The sequence below is a fragment of the Artemia franciscana genome, chromosome 6 (assembly GCF_032884065.1).
Source record: "Artemia franciscana chromosome 6, ASM3288406v1, whole genome shotgun sequence".
Classification (NCBI taxonomy): Eukaryota; Metazoa; Arthropoda; class Branchiopoda; order Anostraca; family Artemiidae; genus Artemia; species Artemia franciscana.
This window is the reverse complement of record NC_088868.1, coordinates 23,487,898-23,511,377: the sequence shown is the minus strand read 5'-3', so window position 1 is coordinate 23,511,377 and position 23,480 is coordinate 23,487,898. Positions and strand designations below refer to the sequence as shown.

At 35.3% G+C, this 23,480-nt stretch overlaps 1 long non-coding RNA gene across 1 annotated transcript; it reads left to right on the top strand.

Annotated features, from left to right (window-relative positions):
* Positions 1-20,551, top strand: LOC136028210 (uncharacterized). Its single transcript, XR_010617769.1, has 4 exons — positions 1-235; positions 7,384-7,596; positions 15,697-15,838; positions 20,367-20,551. It is a non-coding gene; the product is annotated as an uncharacterized LOC136028210 (long non-coding RNA).
* Positions 20,552-23,480: the final 2,929 nt, after the last annotated feature.

Genomic DNA, 23,480 nt, shown 5'->3' with positions numbered 1-23,480 from the left:
CATTTAAGTGTTTTTTTTTCAGCATTAAAGTTTTAAAGCTCAATATCCCCCTGAACATTGGTTGAAAGTAGTCACAAGTAGATGTAGTAGCAATTGCAAGCAGTCGCAGCCAAAGTTGGAAGTAGTCCCATTTGCAGTCGTAACCAGTCTCAATTGTATCTGCAATAGTAGCAGTATTAGCATTGGTACTGAAAGTTTCAAGTGAATATCCTTACTTGTTCCTAAAACATAAGAGGTAGGCCTTTTGTATAATTTTGATACAAATAGTTTCTTTTTTTAGCTAAACATTTCCCGAAATTCAATAACCTTAGCCTTTTCTGATATACCCCGGATTAAAAATGTACAAATCAGATAATTTACATTCCTTGCCCGGGGCTGTCGGAGGTATGTCATCCCAGAAGCACAGCTGTTAGGGTTTATGCTATTTCAAATCAAATGTTTTTTTAAGATCTTTATCAGTGTTAAGGAAGTATTTAAAAGGGCAAGAGGGGGAAGATGCCCGCCATTCTTTTTTCAACATTCGTCTCAACATGCCTCTAAAGTTTCAACTTAATACCCTTAGCCGTCCTTAGATATTGCTGTTGTGGCAAGAGCAGCTAAAAAGGGAATAGGGGGATTGGTCTTTTCCGACCACTTTTTAACTTCCTCTTCAACATGCACTGAAACTTTAATCTTATAATCCTCAGCTATTATTTTGATGTTGTTTTTTTTTTTGGGGGGGGGGGACCTGGGTGGGAGGGGGCCTAGGTGGGAGGGGGCCTAGGTGTTCTCCAATTTTTTGGTCACTTAAAAGGACACTAGCAATTTTAATTTCCATTAGAATGAGCACTCTCGCGACATTCTAGAACCACTGGGTCGTTACTAACACCCCTGAAAAAATAAATAAACTGTCATCCGTGATGTCTTCTGGCAAAAATACAAAATTCCACGTTTGTGTAGATAGGAGGTTAAAACTTCTAAAGCAGGGTTTTCTGATACGCTGAATCTGAAGATGTGAAATTCGTTAAGAATATATGACTTTTAGGGGGTATTTCCCCCTATTTTTTCCTTTTTTTATTGAAGATTGTGTAACGGTCAGACCGACACTACATTTTTATATACATATATATATATAGAAGATACAGATATACAGATTTTAGTTTTTTTCTTTTTATTTTCTTAGTTTCTTTTTTTTTACTTGTTTCTTTTTAATTTTTATTTAGTTTCTTCTTTTTTTCAATTTTTTTTTTTTTTTTTTTTTTTTTTCAGACACTATAATCTTGTATATACAGATTTTAGTTGTTTAAGTGCTTATCACAAAGTCTGACACAAGACAAAAAAAAAGCTAAAAAATTTGCCGAAACCCGGACTTGAACCGAGGACCTCTACAATCCCGGACTCCATGTATTTTCATACATTCCGTGTAGCGCTCTACCAACTGAGCTACTTCGGCTTATCACATTTTATGTTACATATAATTTATGATGAAAATAATTAATTAGAAATCAATCACAGCTTAACTTCAAAATTTGTAATGCCTTGAGCCTGCATTTTTGGGAGGATTCCCAAAAATTATGTTTGTTTGTCAAACCCAATATTAGGTTTGAAAATTAATGTTAAGAATACTAAGGCCCTAAGGCTAGGAATAAGTGAAGATGAACAGGTGACTTTTGTTAAAGATTAAATAAAAAAAACTAGTTTTTTTAACTGAAAGTAAGGAGCGACATTAAAACTTAAAACGAACAGAAATTACTCCGTATATGAAATGGGTTGTCCCCTCCGCAGTCCCTCGCTCTTTACGCTAAAGTTTGACTCTTTGCCACACTTCTACTTTTTAAAACAATTAAAAACTTTAGCGTAAAGAGCGTGGGACTGCGGAGGGGACAACCCATTTCATATACGGAGTAATTTCTGTTCGTTTTAAGTTTTAATGTCGCTCCTTACTTTCAGTTAAAAAACTAGTTTTTTTTATTTAATTTCTGAACGTTTTTGAATTAATGCATGTTTGATTTTGGCTCTCCGCACATAAATTATTGAAATGAAATTAGTATATTAATTTTTTTTTGGCTAAATGGCTTTCTCTTAGTTTTGATCAGACGATTTTGAGAAATAAGGGGCGGGGAAGGAGGCCTAGCTGCCCTCCAATTTTTCGGTTACTTAAAAAGGCTACTAGAACTTTTAATATTCAACGAACGTTTTTATTAGTAAAAAATATACGCAACTTAAGAATTAACTTACGTGACAAACTTTTATATTCTTATTTTTATTATGTGTACGAGGGGGTTTGTACCCTCGTTAATACCTCGCTCTTTACACTAAATCGTAAGTTTTGTCCCAATTCTTTAAGAATGACCCCTGAATCAAATAGGCCGTAGAATAAATAGTTGAAATCACTAAAAATATTTTAGTATAAAGAGCGAGGTATTTATCTCCTCCAAAATACCTCGCTCTTTATGCTAAAGTATTTTTAGAACCCCTCATATGCGTAATAATCTCTGTTTGTTTTAAATTTCAATGCTATTCCTTACTTTCATTTGAAAAAATGTTTTCATGTTTATTTTTTCATTGTTTTTTTTTATAGTAATGCTAGAAAATCCTGCGCCCTTTTCATTGAATTTTTCTTCCCCCATGACATATTCCTCAAAGGAAAGATCCTCCCACAAAGCCCTCTCCCATCAACCCAACCCCCAAACCAAAAAATCCCCATGAAAACGTCTGTACACTTCCCAATAACTATTACTATATGTAAACACTGGTCAAAGTTTGTAACTTGCAGCCCCTCCCTCAGGGATTGTGGGGGAGTAAGTCATTCCCAAAGACATAGTTATTATGGTTTTCGACTATGCTGAACAAAATGGCTATCTTAAAATTTTAATCTGTTGACTTTTGGAAAAAAATGAACATGGGAGGGGGCCTATTTGCCCTCGAATTTTTTTGGTCACTTAAAAAGGGCACTAGAACTTTTCGTTTCCGTTAGAATGAGCCCTCTCGCGACATTCTAGGACCACTTGGTCGATAAGATGACCCCTGGAAAAAAAAACAAAAAAAAAAACAAACAAACAAATAAACACGCACCCGTGATTTGTCCTTCTGGCAAAAAATACAAAATTCCACATTTTTTAAGATAGGAGCTTGAAATTTTTGCTATAGAGTTCTCTGATATACCGAATGCGATAGTGTGATTTTCGTTAAGATTCTGTGACTTTTAGGGGGTGTTTCCCCCTTTTTTCCAAAATAGGGCAAATTTTCTCAGGGCAAATAACTTTTGATGACAAAGACTAAATTAATTGAAACTTATATATTTAGAATTTGCGTAAAAATTCGATTCTTTTGATGTAACTTTTAGCATCAAAATTCCGTTTTTTAGAGTTTCGTTTACTATTGAGCCTTGTCGCCCCTTACTACAGTTCCTTACCACGAACTGTTTGAAAAGAAAATAATTCGGTATTTCGGGGCTTCTGACATTATTACTCCTTTGCGGAAGTTAGGCTCAAAATTGAAAAAGGATTATATTTTTTCTCTGGGCCCCTTCCACCTCTTAGTTCGTTTATTTTCCCGTTAGTTTTCACCTGTTTTCGCTTTATAGTTGTGTTATCTCTTAGCAGTTCTTTCGTTAGTTGAGTTATGGTTGTGGTATATATGTTTTATCGCTCGTATAGTTGTGTTATTTTCAAATTATACTCCATAATAGAGAGGCTCCGAAAACCCAGCATTGTATATTAAGCTCTTAATTTGACGTTTTTTTCTAACGTGACCAGATTCGTCCTGCGCCCTTTTCATTGAATTTTTTTTCCCAATGGCATATTTCTCCAAGGAAAGATCCTCCCATATAGCCCCCTCCCTCAACCCTACCCCCAAAACCCAAAAAATCCCCCTGAAAACGTCTGTACACTTCCCAATAACCATTATTATATGTAAAAACTGGTTGAAGTTTGTAACTTGCAACCCCTCCCCCAAGGACTGTGGGGGAGTAAGTCATCCCAAAAATATAGTTATTATGATTTTCGACTATGCTAAACAAAATGGCTTTCTCAAAATTTTGATCCGTTGACTTTGGGAAAAAATGAGCGTGGGAGGGGGCCTAGATGCCCTCCAATTTTTTGGTCACTTAAAAAGGGCACTAGAACTTTTCATTTCCGTTAGAATGAGCCCTCTTGCGACATTCTAGGACCACTTGGTCGATACGATGACCCCTGGAAAAAAAAAAAAAAAAACAACAAATAAACACGCACCCATGATTTGTCTTCTGGCAAAAAATGCAAAATTCCACATTTTTGTAGATAGGAGCTTGAAACTTCTACAGTAGGGTTCTCTGATACGCTGAATCTGATGGTGTCATTTTCGTTAAGATCCTACGACTTTTAGGGGGTGTTTTCCCCCTATTTTCCTAAATAAGGCAAATTTTCTCAGGCTCGTAACTTTTGATGGCTAAGACTAAACTTGATGAAACTTATATATTTAAAATCAGTATTAAAATGCGATTCTTTTGATGTAGCTATTGATATCAAAATTCAATTTTTTACAGTTTTGGTTACTATTGAGCCGGATCGCTCCTTGCTACATTTCGTTACCACGAACTGTTTGAAAAGACTAATCAAAGTGGACAACCTCACTTAACTGGGTAGTGTTGTTAGCAAAAATGGTGGGTGCAGGGAAGATGTTTAAAGACAAAGAACCAACCATGAAACTTATTTTCATGGACTTTGTTCAAACTTTGTAGGCTTATTCCTTTCATGAATAGTCTCGAAATACTCCCAAAACACTTTAAAAAATTGATAATTTTTGGGAAAATGTGAATGAAAAAAAAATGGTTTGATTTTGCTAGTGGTGATGTTGCAGAATATATCATATAAAAAAGTGGTCCCAATTCTCAAAAACGCTGGAGAGGGGGGGGGGCAAATGTGCCTAATGTATTTAAAAATGTATGATGCGGCTTTTTTTCTTTCTTTTTAATTCCATAAAGGTTCCACAAAGGGTGTTTTTCAATAAAATACCAAAAAAAAGAAATTTCTCGAAAACTAAAAGAGAGAAAGGGGGAGAGGGAGTTAAACTTTCTAGAGGGAGAAAATTCCACCCCTCCCCCCTCCCCGTCACCCTTCTCCAACAAAACTATCAGTAAAAAAAATGTTTTTGCTAAAACCGCTCACTGAAAGTATTCAGTGGGAAAAATAAATTGGTTGGTATTGATGCATTTGTGCTAATTTGTCTTCCTTTCATCCTGAGATTTATTGGAAATTATATAATGCTTATTTTTCTTAGTTTAATGAACTTACCATTTTATTATATGAGTTTGACTTTTGAGCCTTGTTTTTAGAAGCTCAAGCAAGGCATACAAAGCGATTTTTAATCCCGATCCATCAGGGAGGGTGAAGGAGAGGCCCTCTTTAAAGTAAAGCTTAGGTTTTTCTTACTATTTCAAACTTTCAGACTAAATCACTTAAAGGAACAAAAAACAACCATTTGTCCCACTGCATTGTTGGTCATAATGTAAGTATGTCATGTCATGTGTCATGATTGTATATACATGCTCTATTAATCGTGAACTGATATGAACTTAAGCAAACTCTGGTGACACAGCTGATTGATTTCTGCTGGCAATATGAGACACGGGGTTCAATCCGAGCTGCCGCAGCTCCAGGAATTATAAGAGATGACGTTTAAATTATATTATATTTTAATTATAAGAGAAATGGCAATTACAGATGTCTTGCTCCAGCCGTTCTCTCAAGCTCTCTTTTCTTTGAAAATCTCATAGATAATCTCTGTGGAAGTTGGTGAGCAAGTAGGCTCTCGTTACGAATTGAACTGAGACAAAAATCTATAAAACTGTGTGTGTATTGGTTCATGGCCCCATTGCTAAAGTGTTTTCATTGAATAATAAATAGAAAATTAGAAATCCAAAAAAGGGGCAGTTTCAAGAAATGAAATAACTTATTTTCTTAATTTTATGTTTGAAGAATGAGGGTCGACAATACTTTGAGCATTCTTCAGAACATTGGACCCGTTTTGGGACCCTGTATATGAAAAAAAAAATTCGAGAATTATGAAGCTTATAACTCCCTGGCCAGCAGAAACTTTCTTGTACCAAAAAGAGCCATTTGAGCGTAACCGCAGATCGTTTGACCGTAAATATCATCTACAATTTGATGTGATCATCCCTGTTGTTCTTCTAACCGTGAATTTCTTTGTCCACTGTTTTTTTTTGGGATTTGTTTTAACGCTTATTGTCCCACGTCTTCTAGTCGTTCTTGGTGCTCCATTTTCGTGTATCATGGCCTGCAGACTTTTTCCAGGCCTCTTGCTTAGTTCTTCAGATCCATTTGAAATCAAGCGTAATTTCCCATGACGTCATAGATATCCAAAAACTTCTCTCCCAACTTTTCCCTTGTCGTTGTATTTCTGCTTTAATTGCGCTCTCACATAATTCAGTAACCATCAGCAATGTTACAATGCCTATGCCTTTTGAAGTATCTACATTCTGCAAAGGCATAATTATGCCTTTGTTCATTAGTTTCAATGGCATAGGGTGACAAATCAGCAATTGCAGTAGAATTAAGGAATTTGTGGCGTGAATTCCATTCCTCTTTCTGTTTATCCTTTAAAGACATACTATAAGAGTGATAAAAGTCCCTTTTAAATCTTAAAAAAGGAACTGAAAGTGTCAATTTACAATTAAATAAGTCCTCCCCAAAGTTTACTTTTACAGCCACTCCATCCGTATAAAGTTGTGTTTTATTGAAAACTATAAGCCTGTGTGTCTTGAAAAGTCCTCGGAAAGAGCTAATAAACTGAATATTTGATTTACTATGAAATTAATTGCTGGAATCTCAGGAATTAAAGAATTTTTTTTACTGCAAATTTATTTTTATTTTCAATGGTGTAAGCACAAAAAAATGTGATATGATTTGTGATATGATTAGTTTTCAGTAAACCAAAAATAACCCAGTAAGCCTTAGACTTTTACAGATAGAGGAAGGGGAAGCTGGCAGTTACCAAATTCTTGTTTGTTGTGATTTTTGTTTGTTTAAAGTTTCATTTTAATAATTCAATTTAAGTTTTGCTCGTTTTAAGATTTATTTATTCATTTATATTAGTACTTGTTGTTTGTTTGTTTTTTATGATCGTTTATTTGATTTCTGTTGGTTTTTGGTTTTATTTAATCTTTAATAGTAATTTCTGGTTGTCTTGAGTTTGAATCATTATAGTAATTTATTTCTGATAGTCAAAATTAATATGGCTCTTTAGTTTTCTTTGAGAAACTGCTTTTTTGGAATTTTTTTTTGGAAGTAATTTTGTTCTTTTTTTATTGCTAAATATTCAAGTTTGTCGATATTCCCCATTTCAAAATCAAATTTTCATCAAAGTATCAAAACATCTAACATTTAAGTGTTTTTTTTTTTTCAGCATTAAAGTTTCAAAGCTCAATATCCCCCTGAACATTCGTTGAAAGTAGTCACAAGTAGATGTAGTAGCAGTTGCAAGCAGTCGCAGCCAAAGTTGGAAGTAGTCCCATTTGCAGTCGTAACCAGTCTCAATTGTAGCCGCAATAGTAGCAGTATTAGTATTGGTACTGAAAGTTTCAAGTGAATATCCTTACTTGTTCCTAAAACATAAGAGGTAGGCTTTTTGTATAATTTTGATACAAATAGTTTCTTTTTTTAGCTCAACATTTCCCGAAATTCAATAACCTTAGCCTTTTCTGATATACCCCGGATTAAAAATGTACAAATCAGATAATTTACATTCCTTGCCCGGGGCTGTCGGAGGTATGTCATCCCAGAAGCACAGCTGTTAGGCTTTATGCTATTTCAAATCAAATGTTTTTTTAAGATCTTTATCAGTGTTAAGGAAGTATTTAAAAGGGCAAGAGGGGGAAGATGCCCTCCATTCTTTTTTCAACATTCGTCTCAACATGCCTCTAAAGTTTCAACTTAATACCCTTAGCCGTCCTTAGATATTGCTGTTGTGGCAAGAGCAGCTAAAAAGGGAATAGGGGGATTGGTCTTTTTCCGACCACTTTTTAACTTCCTCTTCAACATGCACTGAAACTTTAATCTTATAACCCTCAGATATTATTTTGATGTTGCAGATACCCCTTTTTGGTGAAAAGGGTACACATATTATCTTTAGATTTGTTTTAATATGCCCCTCAACATTCCCCGAAGTTTACCTTCATATCCTTAGCCTTTTCGGACACACCTAGAATTAAAGATCCCCCCTTTTACTGCTGATAAATTCTGCATAAAATAAAGGGAAAATGTTATGTTCTACAACAATTGCCCTAGGGGTTATGGGGATCACTTTTTCAAAATTTTGGCCGATGATGAGGGAAGGGAGCATCTAAAAAGGGTAAAAGAGGCTGGCTGTCTTTCGATTGCTCTTAAATATCCTGATATTTTCAAATTTATATCGTCAGCTGTTAATTAGATATTGATTACGCGTCCTTCTGACAACGACCCGCACACAGTATCTTAGGCATTCCTCTCCAAAGCTCTAGGCGGTAATATCATCCCCATTGGCAAAGTTGTTTGACCTATTGACTATTTTGAACAAGATGTCTATTTAAAAATTTTGATCAAATTTAATTGGAGGGAGGGTAACAAAAAAGAGAATGGAAGGGCTGGGACCTCCAGCCAAGTCTTAAAATCCCTCTTAACATATCCTGAAAAGTTTCAGCTTAATATCCTCAGCCGTCCTTAAAATACTGCAGGTCCTCGTTTTTGATAAACGCTATCCACCTAGTGTCTCTTAACATACCACTTTGTGTATAGCACACCCATATAACATTCAATGTTTTCCAAAATTCATCTTAAGGCCCTTAGCCTTTTTGGATACTCCCAGGATGACATATTTCCTCTATTCCTAATGATAAATCCCGCGATTGGGCAAATTGCATAATTTACAATCCTTGCCTCCCGAGCTAGGGGGGTGTGGTGTCCCTGGAATTCAGCGACTAGATTTTTTAATTAGTTTGAATAAAATAACAATTCCAAAATTTAAATTCAGTGTGTAGCAGCGGAGCACCTAAAAAGGGCAAGGAGAGTGGGCTGGGTGCACTCTAATCTCTCTTGAAAATTTTCAATATCAAATTTTGAAAAAGTATCAAATTAATACCCTTGTTTTTTCTTAAAATTTCCAGGTATTCCCTTTTTCAAACTCAGAAAGCACATAGTGAGTTTTGATTGTGTTCAGTATTCCTCTCAACATTTTCTTAAAGTTTCACCTTAATACCCTAAGCTTTTTTGAAGACCCAGGATCTAACACACCCTCCCTGTATAATTACAATGGGCAACTTGCATAACTTATAGCCCTTGCCCAGGAGGTCGGGGGTATAGTCTTGTGTTTTTTTTTTAACTATTTTGAACAAAATGGCTATATCAAAATTTTGATCTGGCACATTTGGGGAACAAGGGGCGTGGAGGAGGGGGCCCTCGACAGGATCAGAGCTTTGGCAGGGTCGAAAATACAAATTTTCGTATGCCTTTAATATCTTTCTCTCATTTTTGCCAATTTTGTTTTATGTCTGGCCCTTTTTCAATGTCTCGCTATATTTTCAAACTTTATCATAGAGAATCATTTTCGCTTTCAAAATAACACATTTCTCCAAAAATAACACACTATCGTATAAACAGACCAGATTTCACGGCAGCTTGCATTGAACGATAGGCAGAATTCAGCACAGCGTTGTGTACTGGTTTGAAAGTTGTAATGGAAGTTGAAAGCACTAATAAGCAGTCGAATAGTCAAACAAAGCAATGGAAGTGTCAGTTGCAGCTATCCATTCTCTGAAGTCTAAAGGAGGTTCCAATTTTGACTGGTAAAACTACAGTTGCTGCGAATATTCTCCCCTTTTCGATATGCTTATTTAAGCAGATTTGTAAAATTGCTAACATAAAATTCGTTGAAGTTCAAGTTCATTTATTTATTAATCTCACATACATATATATATATAAATGACATCGGCCCATGGGGAGACAAGCTCGAAAAACTATGCCTAGACAAAGATAAAACAATAACACACTACAATACAAAGATAAACATGACGGCAAAGATACAATAACACAACAATAATATGAAAGTAGCAGCTAGCCCAGGATCATTCAATACTATTGAAGAAATTAAAAATGTCCATATTGTTAAATATAAATTAATACTGGAAGATAGCTGAGAGGCCCATAATCACCCAGAGCAACGAATCATACAAAAACTTTGCCTTACTAAAAAGATACTTAATTAAAGATAATCCTGAACTAAATGAAATTTAAGTTTCCTTTTTATTAAATGGATAGAGGAAAATTTATCAATAAGAGTCTTGTGAGCATCCCAGCACCGAGCTATTGACACAAACGGAGCGAATTTAGATCTCTCAGTATTATACTTGTCAATGTAGATATCCTTTTTTTGTCGAGTGTTATAATTATGTAAATCTTGTGATTGGGAGAACAAACTTTGATGAAGGTAATATGGCGGTAATTTCTTAATGTCATAATTGATTTTGAAAAGAATTGCTCCAAAAGCAAATTGTTGAGAGACTGGAAGTATATCTAGATAAGTATATAAAGATGCAGTAGAAGACTTATTTGGAAGTTCAAAGGTGATGGAATAAACAGTTTAAGGATTCTTAGGGCTTTATTTTGTAAAATCTGTATTGGTTTAATATGGCTTTTAAATGTAGATAAATATACTAGAGAACAATAATTAATATTAGTCTGAATCAGAGCAAAATAAATACTTCGTAAAGCAGAGTAGGGCAAACAAAGCTTCAACCTTCGCATTAAACCAACATACCTTGAAATCTTTAATCGTAGATTTTGAATGTGTGTTTTAAAAGATAAGCTTTCGTCAATCACAAGTCCAAGGTACTTGATCATTTTCACACGAGATATTGATAATAGATACTTTGAAGAAGTAACTCGGGTAATACGAGGGCAGATATTTGACTTTCTGCCGTAAATTATGAAATTAGTTTTTGATACATTCAAAGCAATAAAATTTGAAGAACACCAATCAAGAACATTAGAAAATGCAGTATTCAGTTTTGCCTCCAGCTCCTCGTCATTCTTTTCAGAAATTGAAACTGCCGTATCATCAGCAAAAGGTGTGTTGAGACACGGGGATGTAAAAGCGCGGTGAAAATCATTTATATAAATTAAAAAAAGGAGAGGACCTAGGTCAGAGCCCTGAGGTACCCCAACCTTCGAAGACTGAGGTACAGGTGAAGAGAGTAAATTGCCTCCATCTAATCGTTGCTTTCTCTTATCAAGATAAGATTTAACTAGATCCAACGCCGGTCCACGCACACCACAATTATCCAATTTACTAAAAAGAATACAATGGAATATTGTATCGAATGCTTTTTTAAAATCTAAATATATTGTTGCTGGAATTTCACCTCTATCTAAGCATTCATGAATATATTGGATGAGAGCAACGACAGCATGTTCAGTGTTGTGTCCAGACCGAAAACCAAACTGAGAATTAGTGAAGAAATTAGACGATTTAAGAAAGTCATAAAACCTCTTATAAATTGCCTTCTCAGGTATTTTAGAAAATGCTGACAGAATAGAAATAGGGCGGTAATTTGATGGGTTTTCAGGAGAGTCACCTTTGTGAAGCGGAACTATCCGCGCTTCTTTAAAAGCAGATGGGAAAACTCCAGTTTTAAATGAAAGATTAATTATATGCTGTAATGGTAATATTATTGCAGACAGTATTTCTTTAACAATTTTAGAACTAGACCCGTCAATTCCCGCTGAATTACCTGGATTTAGATCACATACTATTTTTGTTATTTCAGAATGAGAAATAGGCCGGAGAAAAATTGAATTACTTTGAGGAGATGGAAGGTATGAAGAAAAATGTTTATTACTACGTGAATCAAACTGGTTCATTACTGATGAAACAATTTTCTCTCCTATTTTAGCAAAATAAGTATTCAAAATATCAGCCACTTTCTCCAATTTATTAGTAGTCGAACCATCTTCTAAACTAATAACTTCAGAAAAATTCGACTTACTTTCTTTTTTTATAAAATAATTAATTAAAGACCACGTTTTGCGAGGAGAATTTTGAGCTTCTTCGAAGGACTTTTTATAATACAATTGTTTCGACAAACGTATCATTGTGGTTAATTTATTTTTGAAAATTCTAAAATTTGTAATATTATAATCAGTTGGATTCTTTAACTGCTTTTTAAATAACTGATTTTTTTTCTTAACTGATATCAAAATTCCAGACGTTATCCATGGCCTTATAGGAAATTTTTCCCTGCAAATTTTAATCGTAACAAATTGGCAACTAGAATCAAGGCAGCAATTGAAATTTCTTAGAAAATTATCAGTTGCCATATCTGAATCCTCCTTGGATATTACCTCCTGCCAATCCAATAGTCCAAGGCTTTCATTCAGGTGTTTTAATGTTATTTTATTTATTAACCGTCCTTGACGTTCCTTACTTACCTGTGGTATTTTATAAGTAAGAACTAAATCTGAAACCAGCAGGAAATGATCCGATATATCACTCAAAACAGCAAAATTTGCTTGAATAGGTAAAGATGTAAAAATACTATCAATGAGAGAAGCAGAACTAGGTGAAATTCTTGTAGGTATCAGGCAAGTAGGAAGCAGACACGCAGGAAAGCAAGAAGACAATAACTCAACAGAGGATTCATTTGAAGCTTCTAGAAGGTCAATATTGAAATCTCCGGAAAGGATTACATCTTTATTTTGAAAATGGGTTTGATGCAAAAAATCATGGAGTTTAGAGAGGAAAGATTTGACTGGAGAAGAAGGTGGTCGGTATACTACGCAAAAAAAAACATCTTTTTTCCAAGACTAATTTCAGTCACCATAACTTCAAAAAGTATTTCCTCATGAGAACCTTCCAGATCTGCAATGCGTCGAAAAGAGATACCTTCTTTAACTAGTACTGCTAAACCACCCTGGCGCCTAGTCAATCGGTTTTTAAAAATAAATTGATATCCAGGAAAAACAACCTGAGGAGTCAGGTCTGTAAGAAAAGTCTCACAGAATCCAACGACATGACAAGATAGTTTATGAACTACATCGACAAGATCATCCTGTGAACTAAAAAAACCCCTACAATTTAAAATTCCTGTTCTCACAACACCTGTACTGGGAAGATCAGAAACTTCGGAAGGTAATTTTTTTAGAGTGGTTTTTGTAAAATAAAAAAGAAGTGCAAATTTTTACATGTAGAACATGGAATATGGAGCAGAGATATGGGGTGGAGAAACGGTGCAGCAACTGGAGTCCCTTCAGCTCCAGTATTATAAAAGAGTGTTTGGTCTACATCAGACAACTCATTCACAGATTCTGAAAGGTGATATGGGCCTGTTTTCTTTAAAGCTACGTTGGTATATTTTAAAGCTTAGATTCTGGTTGAAGTTAACTAAGAGTAATGAAGGCAGACTAGTAAGAGCGGCATATGAAGAGATGTTGAAATGTGGTTTAAAAACCTCGTGGTCATCCCAAATTAAATCATTACTAGAAAAAGTGGGAATGCCTTATTTATGGAATAATGGTCTTTGCTCTAGTGATTTACCAACAAATTTAGAAAGCCAGGTAAAATTTATATTAGAGAATCAGGAAATTCAGCATTGGCAAGGGCTGGTTTTAGATTCTACAACCCTACAACATTATAATTAGGCAAAACCTAGTTTTGGAAAGGAAGTTTATTTTAAATTTAATTTACCGGCTATGATTCTACGTCGTTGGATTCAGCTTAGGGCGAATTGTCTTCCAATCCAGAACAGGCAAAAAACTTTCGACAAAATAAAATGATAGTTGGTCCTGATAGGCGGTATGTTTGTCCCCTTTGTAATGATGGTGATGAAGATTTGGATCATTTTCTCCGGAAATGCCCGGTGCTCTTGGATTTACGGGAAATTTATTTGCATGGGATTAATTTGATGCTTCCGGGTATTCTACAAAATAGTAACCCAACCACAATATTTCGAGTGGGAGTATATATAGATAAATCCTTAATAAGAAGGAAAAGTTTTATGTGACTATTTTCTTTTGTTGTTAGATTAGGCACTTTTTGCGTTGAATTCTCTTTTTTGTGCGTGTTGTTAATTTCCTTGCTTGTTTGTGATTTATTTATATTTTTGTGTGTATATGACCCATGGGATTTTGAAATACACCTATCTATCTATCTATATCTATATTGTTACACTGTTACCAGAAGTCCCTACATCTATCAAATTTGGAAGTAATTGAATATTTGAGAGTGGTCCAAAAATACCTTAAGATACAACAAATTAATCTGATAGACACACAAGCAACCTTGCATGCTTAGAGTGGTTTTTGTAAAATAAAAAAGATGTATGGCGTGATTTTAGGTTGAAAAATTGTAGAAGTAGCAACTGCTCTTTTGAGTCTACTGCTCTTTCCCTGTCTAGTTCCCAGAATAATGATCCAGACAGCCCTTTGGACCCCTCCCCCGTTCACTCTTCAAACATCCCCAATTATTCTACTAGAGCCCCAAAAATAAAAAATAAAACAGTTTTTTCTTCGTTTGGTTCAAGATACCTTGGTTCAAGATGGCTAGGTAGCTAGGCGCCTTTTTTGCAATCTGGATGCAAAAGTCTTACATCCTCCTCAACATTCACTGAAAGTTTCAACTTGATACCCGTTCCTGAGATATTGTGCCTATGCCATTTTGACAACCTGGGTGCACTTACTCTTTATTCAATAGCTGAATTTAGTTCAATAGCTGAAGCACTTGTAGTAATAGTTGTTGTACTAGCACTAGCAGTAGAAATAACTTAAGCGGTCCCAGTCATGATTTTAGTAGTTGGTAGTAGTAGAAAGATATAGTAGAAAGTTGAGTAGATGATGAAAGTAGTAGAAAGTTGAGTAGTTGAAAGTAGTCATAGTCACAAGTAGTCACAGTTGCAATCCCAATTGATCGCAGTCGCATTTGGATATTTTCATGCACTCAAAAACTTTTGATCTAGTTCAATAGTTGTAGAAGTAATAGCAGTAATAACTAAGGCAGTAGAATTTGCCATAGCAGTCGCAATCACAGGCGTAATTGCGATAATGGTGGCAAGTAGAAGCAGACATAAGTAGTCACGGTCGCTTTTGCAAGTATGGGCAGTCGCAAGTAGTCACCTTTGTGGTCACAGTGCACATAGTTTCTTCTACTTGGTTCAACATGCCCTTCAATAGGCCCTGAAAACTTGAGCTAAATGCTCTAAGCCGCTCCTGAAATATTGCGCCCGTTTGACAACCGGCATGCACAAAGTGTGTTTTGGTTTAGTGCAACATCCCCCTCAACATTTCCTAAAAGTTTGACCTTGAGATCTTTAGCATTTTGGAGACCCATGATAAGACATGACCCTTTTCCTAATAAAAAAAACTTATGTTCATGCAATTTACAACTTGCATAACTTATGGCCCTTGCCTCAGGGTCTGTAAGAGGTCATGTCATCCGCAAAGGCATAGTTATTTCGCCTTTCAACCATTTTGAAAAAGACAGATATCTCAAAATTTGAAGGGGGCCTGTTGATCTCCAATCACTTTTTACTCTTAAGAAAACCACTAGAACTTTCAACTTCCTATCAAATGAGCCCCTTTCGTGACAAGTTCATCTTCTACACTGACTATGACAGGGAACACATTTCAGATTTTTTATATACGGTATTGACTATTTGTTTCTAGTTCAGTTTTTACAGGCATGTTATGATTCCAGATATGGTGCAGTATTTTGGGAGAAGATGCGACTCATGGAGGATGTCGAAATAGGAATCGAGATGCCTGAATGGATTTCAACGCATCCAGCTAATGACACGTGTAGAGATCATTTAGAGGGTCTTGAAAGTAGTGCTTGAACGGTAATATTTTTTGTTCTTCTTCTTTCTTTCCTTTCTTCTTTGTGATTTTGTCTAACCCTGGCCCTGGTCGTATCCAGGATTTTTGTACGGTAAGGGGGGGGAGGGAGTATTAAAAGAACGGAGATGGAGGATTTATCTCCCATGGATTGCTTCTAATGAAATAAAGTTCTATTCTTGGAGAATATTTCAATTCTCTATACTATTCTTAGAACAATTTCTTAGAGAAATTGTTTGCAATTGTTTCCTTTGTGATCCAGGGGTCATTCTTAAAGAATTGGGACAAAATTTAAGCTTTAGTGTAAAGAGCAAGGTATTAAAGAGGGGACAAACCCGCTCATATACGTAATAAAATCAAAGACATTTTCATTCTTTTTCCATGGATTAATTTAGGTGAAATGTTAAGCTTATACTCTAAATAATGGTTTGGTTATTGAATACGAATTGAAATCCTTGGAACCCATAGCATATGCTAGGGAATTCAACGCTGGCCGAACCTTTCTTCAGCCTCTATGGAGACCCTCTGATTTGAGTGAAAATTAAATAAAAAAAATATTTTTTTTAACTGAAAGTAAGGGCCTTCCCAACGCCACGTTCTTTACGCTAAAGTGTTTATTGTTTTAAAAAGTAGAGATGTGGCAAAGAGTCAAACTTTAACGTAAAGAGCGAGGCGTTGAGCTGGGGACAGCCCCTTTCATATGCGGAATAATTTCTGACCATTTCAAATTTTATTGTCGCTTCTTAATTTCAGTTAAAAAAAAACTTTTTTGTTTTATTTAATTTCACGACGTTTTTCAACTATTGCAGGTTCTAATTTGGCTCACAATACATGAAAACTTAAAGCAAAATTTGCATATAATTTTGGCACATTTATTTCGTTTATTAAGAATTGCCTTCTCCTCAATACCTTGTTTTTTACGCTAAAATTGTTAGCCCTATTAAAAAGATTTCCTATTCTAATTAAACGGCCCCAATGTTTCCGTAGCCGCTATTGAAAAATTGGGACAAAGGTCAAACGTAAGCGTAAAGATCAAGGTATTGAGGAGGGGGCAACCATTCATATATTGAATGATTTCTGTTCGTTTTTCAAATAATACCGGTAAATCTGGCTCACCCTCTAAGAATATACCCCTCCTCCTCACGGAAAACAACTCCGTGGAAATTTCATCCAACGCAAAGTGCACCCCTCCAGTCAAATTCCCTCTAGACAGTGCCATCCTCGCTGAGAATCCCCCATCTATAAAATTGCTTGCGGACGATTAGGCCGCATAAATTCTCCTTAGTATTCTCTCATTTGAATAAGACTTTAATCGGTTTCTCGATCACTCCTGAAATGTTCCCTTCCGTGGGAATCATTTCCTAGAAATCAAAATACTCGGACAATATCCCCCGGGGGATTCCCCCGGAACATCTTCACATGAAAAATTTGGAAAAGAGAATGTAAGACAATTAAAAAGAAATTCGGATAGTAATTGTATCAAGTCTCCCCAGTGTAACATTTCCCGTGGAAAATTTACCCCCCAGAAATTTCCCTCTCCAAGGAAGACTCTCCCTATTGAAATCCACAACCCCCTCCCCACCTTAAAAATGTTTGTTTACTTCCCAATAACAAATACTTTACGTAAACGGGCAAATTTTATAACTTACGGGCCTCTCCCCACGGATTGTGGGGGGGGGGGTCATTTTACACCTAAAGTCATAATTATTTGATCTTTCAACTATACTTAACAAAATAGATATCTCATAATTTTAATGAAATAAACTCGGGGGAAATGGGCGTCGGATGGGGCCAAGTTGCCCTCTAATCTTTTCGGTCACTTAAAAAGGGCATTAGAATTTTAATTTCCATTCGAATGCATCTTCTCCCGGCTCTCTAGGACCATTATTTCTATACAGTCACCCCTGGAAAAAACAACAGCAAATAAACACGCATACGTTAACTGTCTTCTGGCAAATATAGTAAAATTCCACATTTTTGCAGATAGGAACTTGAAACTTCTATAGTAGGTTTCCCTGGTACGCTGGGTATGATGGTGTGATTTTCATTAAGATTATTTTGAAGTTTAGGGGGTTTCCTCCTTATTCCAAAAATCAGGCAAATTATCTCAGGCTCATAACTCTTCATGGGCAACACTAAACCTGATAAATCTTATATATTTGGAATCAACATAATAATTTGATTTTTTTGTTGTATCTATTGATATTAAAATTCACTTTTTTAGAGTTTCGGTTATTATTGAGCCGAGTCGCTCCTTACGAGTTGTTCCGAGTCAGTGAGAACTTACAATAAATTATGCCTGGGAACAAGTCTTTTTAGATGATATTTTTATCAAGAAGGAAGCTATTTGTGTGTGTAGATTATGGGGGATGTATCATGTTTATTTAGTTTTGTAAATTGTTAAGCTTATATAAATACTAAATAGGGTGAATATCGTAATGACATTTTGTGATAGCAAGTTACTATGGAGAAAACCCATCGCTTTTCGTCCGTTGAGTCTTTTGCTAGAAGTTACATCATTCTTTGTCGGTGTCAGGAGCAATACCCTTTGAGATATAAGAAGGTATATGACTTAACACAGATTATTTATGCCATATCCTATAAATAAGAAATTACCTGTATTCTTACTTTATGATATTTCTTTTTATAATAATCTAACTGAACAACATAAGAAGAGCCATAATATATCTTATTCCCACTAGCTTTACTTTCATAAAAAGTACGAGTTTTGTCTGAAACGATAAAACTCCATTTTTTTTAAATTGCAAAAGCTTTTCAAAAGTGACCGGTCGTGGAAAACCAATATAATCCCGTCTATCATTAGGCATAGTTTTAGCCATATTTAATGGTTCTATTGTAGTTGCCTAGTTTATATAAAATAATCATGTGTGTGTGATTTATTTTCGATGATGGAACACTCAGACTGACCTTTTTCTTTCAAATTTACGCTTAGCTCTTTCTTATCTGGTCTAGTTGTTGAGATTTTTCTGTTGTACGAAATGCGTCATTCTAGTCTAAAATATAGACTAGAATAACTTGTTTTTGTTTTGTTTTTTTTACCCAGGTTCATAGGCGTAATATATTTAAGGCATATTGTATAATCACACCAACATATGGACGGCATCTCCCTTCCTCTGAGTCAGTCCAAGATTTTTTTTTTTTGCCTTGGATCCTCTCTCCCCCTTGGCTCTGACTTGTGATCACTTATGTTTCTAATTTTGTTTGCTAGTAAATGTGCGTTAAAGATAGTGAGATTATTTTGTCTTTCCACAGCTTGGAAACTTCTAATTTAGCCAAAAAAGATTCTTGCCAAGTTCCACCGATATTCTGCCATGTGCTTGCCCCGCCTTGATTCCCCTTAACGTAGATGTATTAGTGCCATGCTTCGACTTTTTCTTCCTTAGTATCACGCAGATTTTCAGAGAAACGATTTAGGCTAAGTGCTTTTGTCAGCAATAAATCTTTACACTCCTATTAATAACGAGGTTTTTGAAACTGATCATGTTGTTTGAAGGTAAAACATTGAGTTGTAGCCGAAAGTCGGAAATATTTACAGTCAAAATTCCTATCTGTGTCATAATGGGTATTTCTAAAGTTGTACCTGTCGTCACAAAGCTCTGGTAGCTCTTAAAACACTGGAATTAGCAATTTTTATCTTGTTGTGATAATAGATGTTTCATTTTTTTGAAAGTCTTAAGCCTTATGGTTGAGTAAGCTAAAATGATAGTTCCTGGTGAATGAAATTACCTAATCCTACTATGACACTTTATTTCGGCTCATTTTGTTATCCCACTCTAACGTTAAAATGCAGCAAACCCGAAACTGGTAAAAATAGTACAAATGAAATACTAAGAAGTGTCTTTAATTTTAATTACCTACAGTCACTAATTCGAATTTTAATTTTTAAATTCTGTGAATGGATATTAGTATTGAAGCTACTGAGTTGACCGGCCCAATGCGATTCAGCCAGATTTCGGTGCAGATGGAATGGAGGGCGAATCATGGTTGCAGCGATAGCTGCGAAGAAATAAAGCGAAGAAGAAGAGGAAACGAAAAGCATTTTTATGGAGAAAAATAGAATACCATGAGACAAGCTATTAGCCACTAGAGATTGGGGGGGGGGACTAACCCCATTCGTTAGATCACGTCTCGGACCGAACCAGAATACTGTTTATTAGAAGTGTCAGAACGTTTTTCAGGGGTAACGGTTTTGATGTTACGACAAAAACTGTTAGGTTATGAGCTTTTCGTTATTTCTTATTTATAAAATGTAAGCGACTTCGTTACGTCAATTGTCATTTGATAATGCACCTTCTGTTGTAGTGGGCAATGAGCCCTACGTGGGACATTTAGTTATACTTAGAATTTTACGGAAATATATAAATTTGAACGAGTTGTTTTTATTTTGACAATAGTTCGCACTTAAACATAAATTAACTTGCCAAAAGTGAGCGTAAACAGTATTTGTTGGTAATCTTTTATCATTCTTTTGTTTTTAGTAAATTTCATAATTACTTGTATTCTTTCTTCTAGTGCCCACCTCTGAGAGACGTTGACATTGAAAAAGAGGTTGAAGACTTTGTCCGTGCTGTTAAAGAGAAACATGAAAAAGATCGACCTGTAGTGCTATTACAATTGCCGAAAAGACCAGTTCCTTCTATTTAAAGAACACATGTTTTATTTCGTTTTCATTTATTGAATATAATCCCTCTTATTTTTTTCTTTTTTTTTTAATGTGATTATGTTAACATATGGGTGCATGTAAGTTGTAATGACTCTTTAGTCCTACACAAGTTTTTGTATTTTTACTTGAATGACAAAAAGAGAATCTTTGGTTCATATTTTCTTTGAAATGAAGAATAATCCATGTATTATAATAAGGTCGACACAGTTACGTTGACTTAATAAGAAGCATTTTTTCACTTTCTGTTTCCCTGGCGCTTTATATAGAACAGATGGATATGGGAACTTCAGAGGGCCTTAGTCATTTGTAACTTGAAACGTATAGGAACTTTTTTTAGGGTCGAAAGTGGTTGAAAGGCGACCAGACCCCTAACGGAGTCACATCACAATTTTTATGGACCCACTTCACTAAGAATGTTCGAAAGATCCAAAAATTCACCCCGTAAAGAGGATACGACCTACACAGTATGAGACAGGATTAACTAAAGCTATACTAATAAATATATATTAGTAAAAAAGGTGGGAATGTTGCATTTTATTAAAACAGGAATCATGCAACGCATTTAAACGTATAGATTATTATTATAGATACAAATTGCAAATATTTAAATTTAGAGAATTCAGCTTTTGAGACTAGTGTCCATATTTACATCTCAATCACTCACAGAATCATCATCTTCCATAAACGAAAAAAAATTATTAGCATCATTTGTAACAGACTTTCCAGCACCTTCAGCCAGCTTATCGCTGGAGACAAGCATCGGGTGAAAACAAGTAGCTATGACTAGTTCACTGAAGGTTTTCTATTGAAATTCCACTGAGGAAACACGCAAGAAATGTTAATGCAAACCATCTAAAATGGAAAAGCATGCTTGAGAATACTGATGGAAAAGCATGCTTGAGAAGACGGATATCCTTAAATCCTTTTAGTTTAACCTCCAAACCATAAATTACTGGCGAATCAGCACCAAGACAACAATTTTTGTTGCCTTGCAAAGAATTCAAGGCTTGGCATGATGGATCTGTAATAAGCACATACTCCTTAAGAAGATCCCTCTCCACTGGCATCAACTTTGAAAGTTTCAGTTCATCACTGGCACTGGGTAACTTTTCAGCATCAAATATGTCTACAATATGCTTTACTACATCTTAGAGAGAGTTTAACCGTGTAGCATTTGATATGACTAGGCATCTACCAGTAATTTCCAAAACCTCGTCGGCAGCTTTTGTGCTATGCTTTGTCGCATTCCATATGGTTTTACACTTGGACATGGTGGATTGATAAAGTCTTTGAAATGAAACATTAACAAGCACTTGCTCGCTATAGTTTTGTGCAACCAGGTTCAGAGTATGACTGTAGCATCTCAAATGATCTGGGAGATAAAAATTTTCACTGTCAATCTCCTTTATGCTGTTTTCAAAAATGAGACCAAAATATTTTATGGTAACAGTGCCTCTATCGCAGTAAAACCCATCCTAAAATCTTCCGGAACTCTAAAAATTGGCAGTTCACTCTTTGTCTGTCATTGATGGGGCACCACACTCCCTGTATGCTTTAAAAAAATTGTTGCCATTATCCGTGACTGTTTTGACTATTTTTCTCTGGCATAAGATAAAGTCTTCATTGATTAAGTTTAGGTGGGAAGTATAAGCAGGAAAATCATAGGTTCCAATAAAAAACCTGCAAGAAACTGCAGCCGACTTCTTTCCATAATCAGTGTCAAGCCAATGGATCGTAACACCTATGTAGCTTTTTAATTTGTGCTGAAAATGTTAGCAGTCGTGCAAAGATACAGTTTCACGATATAGTTCAGTCCTGGATCTTTCCATTGTTATGTATTTCGATTCAACATATGAATATAACACTTTTTGTGTCATTACGGTTGCAAATGGGCCTAATCCTTGAACCAATTTTATGAAGGTAGGTTTCTCAACTCTGCTTGAAGGCCAAGTAGACTCAATTACATAAATGACTATCAAATCATCAATTTGGCTTTTACTCAGTTTTACCAGTCTTCTCTCGAAAAATTTCTCCACTTGGGGTTCTTCCGCTTTCATAATTGAACAGCTTGTCATAGTTTCTTGTACTTGGAAGAAAACACGAATCTTGCGGTGCCCCCTCTTCCAAGCTTTCATCATTTACTTAATCATCCATTAAGAGTTTTTTTTTCTTTCAGAATGCTGTTTTTCTGCTTCGTTCTTAAATTTGACCCTATGTGCTATATGCCAGATGCGAGCGAGGGTAAACATGCCACAAAAAATGGCTTACCCAATTCACGTTATAAAGATGGCAACTCAAATTTCAAATTTTAAAAATTGTATGAGATATTTCGTATTTGGACTAGATTTTACTTCTTTAACTTCTTTAGCATCACCATTGATTTGCATTAAAATTCACGGCTTCAAAAATAGCCACTTCGCAGTTCTAAATAAAAATCCTATTCTTCATTTATAATTACCCCAAAGTTTTGAAACTTATTCTAATATTTAGACGACTTTAGAGAAGTTCAAGACAAAAATGTACCTAGTACTTAAGTAACAATAAGTAAACGAAAAATTTATTTAAGCATGTACTTCAATTATTTTTCAAAAATGTCTTCAAGTATGTATTGATATAATTAGAACTTTGCTTAAGTACGTACTTACGATTATGTATCTAAATACCAACCCAACACTCTGGTTGCAAGTCCGTGGGCATGAGTTGCCGATTTTTTAACACTACATTTTTCGGTAATTAATAAAGCGGCCAAAATAAAGTCACATCTATTCCATAATTTGTTTGTGAATCTATATTATTGCACCCAACTTGTGGTAAATGATTACTAAATCGTTAGAAACAATTTTCCTAGTGGTTTTCCATACATTAACCTGTTGTTGGTAACGCGTATTACTATTCGTGATAAGAAAAATCGATTTCTTTTTAACATTTTTTCTTAACCAATAGAAAATACTTTTGTCAATTAA